The 2,500-nt window shown below is 60.8% G+C and overlaps 1 pseudogene; it reads right to left on the bottom strand.

The window, feature by feature from the left end:
• LOC147037378 (28S ribosomal RNA) overlaps positions 1 to 2,500 on the bottom strand; it is a 7,935-nt pseudogene that overhangs the window by 2,297 nt on the left and 3,138 nt on the right.

Raw genomic sequence — 2,500 nt, 5'->3', positions numbered from 1 at the left:
GCCGGGACGACTGACGGACCCGCAACAGCAGCCGGGACGGTGCCCCAGTGTCGCTGAACGACACACCGCCCCGGTCCATTTCCACAGTGACCCGCAAACCGTCCGGGCAGACCCTCGCACCGTACCACACAACAGGGATCTTCCACATCCACAGAGACCAATGAGGTGTCCAGGCCCACCAACCTGTACCGGGAACCACGACAGACAGCCAAGGCCCCGCGCGCCATCGCGCGCATGCTAGGCAATGGCCCCCCAACTGCGGACGAGCCGGGACAACCACTGCTTCGCGCCACCTGTCGCCTCCCCTTTCACCATCGTCCTCCTGGCTACCACCAACCACACCGGCCTGTCCCGCGGACCACCATCCTGAGCAGGACAAAGTCCCCTCATCAAGCAGCCCATCTGGAGTAGCCCAGCACGGCAGGAGCCGCAGCGAATTCGGCCTTCGCCCCAGAAGAAGCGGCACAAGCGTTCAAAAGCATGGATGAGAGAATCCATAGCAAGAAAGGCAGGGTCATAGAGACAAGTCCCTCTCCACAATCCAATCCCGCGACTGCGAGCTCGGTGTCGGTGCCACCGCAGCCCACCCCGATGAGCAGCCTACACGGGCGACGAATCACCCTCACGCGTCCAGTACGCCTAGCTTCCCACTACACACAGGCCATGACCATGGGAAACCGAGTCGAAAGCCCTCGCACGGCCAGTAAGCGACCGCCAGCTACTGTTCAGCCCACCCTCCGGCAAGCCTCCCAGCAGACCCGGCTATCAAGCCCCGTCCCTTTGAGAGCCCTGGGATCGACCCCACGCACCCTTCACGTGGCAGACAGCCTCATCAGTTGCTTCCCGGCCGAAGCCCAGCCTGAGGGGCCAGACCCCCAGTCCTGCCTGGGCTCGACCACGAGCATAGCGTTCAAAACCAGCCAAGTTGGATGAAGCAGGAGACTCGGTCAGCACAGGCTCTGACCTGCTTCCTTGACCAGCGCAACAGCCGCAAGGTGTCTCACTCACCCTACAAACTGCCTGCCGTGCCGTCACACAGGGACCTCCATATCCACCTCACTCGTTTCGTCACCCGACACGCGTCGGGCAACCCCACTCGTCAGTGATACGCCGGCGACTCACACCCGCACATACATACCACAGGCACCTCTGTCAAAATGCCCTCCCAGAAACAAGCTGTGGCACCATCATGGCATCCGTCGCCCATACTCTCATAACCAGACCGACGGCGGCCACCAGTGCCACTGAGGAGTTGTCAGGAGCTTCGCCAGCCTGGGTCCACCCGCTCCACCGGCCAGACTGACTGTGACTCCGACTCTGTGCAGCTGCGACACGGACTTCCGAACCAAAGGAGTTTTCGCAACATGGTCTGTAGACATGACTACAGCCGTTCGAGGACCCTCAGCCAAACCCCGAAAGTTGGTCCCCATGGCCTCCGAGGCGGTTGATCACACGCCATACACGCACCCAACCTCAAGCACGTGAAGATGAGGTCGCTCGAGCAGTCACGACCCCCCATTAAGCCGTGCCTCCGCGGTTCTTGATAACCCAGGTCCGCAATCCTGGGCAGCTCGGCTCAGCCAGAGCTCAGTCACCGTTCCCTTTAAGACTTTACTAAGAATCAAACCCGGGCAGCAGCCGGCACGACCCAGTAAGGCCTGCCCCCAACCAAAGCCAAGTCCACAGTCTGACCCACTTGGGAGAGGCCCCCATCAGAGATGCCGAGCTCGCTCCCCGTAAAGCCATCCAGCGACCAGCACGCATCACGGCTGCCCAGGCTTAACAGTATTTGCGTTTCCGCTAGGATTTGAGAAATTACATTCGACAGAAGGCGCCACATCCAGCCTTTGTTCATTATCACTATGTGTAACGGCATCAGCACCGTCTCGGTTCGTCTCAGTCTCGCCACCATTCAGTCATACCAGGCGTACCAGCCGGGCGCCGAGCGAGCGCACAAGCCAGCCTGCAAGGTGCTAGAGGGCGACCCGCAGTGGGTAGGAACCGTCCACCAGTGTCGGCAAGCCGAGGCCGATGGGGGCCCTACCAAGGCAGGTCATGATTGCCAGTCGGTCAGATAGGAAATGGGTCACTCGGAGCCCGCCGGGATCAGACGGGCAACCGGGGAGAGGGAGCTACATGAGTACCGTCGCCGGGTTCAGACGGCGGCCCCAGGATTCTCGTAGTGTTCAGTATCGCCCTTCCTCCTAAGTCATAGGTAGTCATCCTACTGCAGAATCCGAGACACTACTGCTGCTTCAGTAGCGCTCAGGGAGACAAGTTTCACCTTACGGGTCCAGAAGGTCACCCAAGACGTGCCGCCCCTTCTGTAGTCTGCACGCCAACCAATCGAGAACAACCGTCCGAGTTGGCCAAACCTTGTCCCAACGGGTCGGGGGAAGCTGGGCATCTGCCCCCCCTAGGCTGACTGCGTTAGCCGTCCATGCTAGCCATGGCCGTTACCAGCGGGTACCACGTGGAGGTGCAGTCTGTATGACGCTTC

The sequence above is a fragment of the Syngnathus leptorhynchus genome, unplaced genomic scaffold (genome assembly GCF_054491065.1).
Source record: "Syngnathus leptorhynchus isolate UIUO unplaced genomic scaffold, UIUO_Slep HiC_scaffold_208, whole genome shotgun sequence".
In the NCBI taxonomy this organism is placed as follows: domain Eukaryota; kingdom Metazoa; phylum Chordata; class Actinopteri; order Syngnathiformes; family Syngnathidae; genus Syngnathus; species Syngnathus leptorhynchus.
This window is presented reverse-complemented; position numbering and strand designations above follow the sequence as displayed.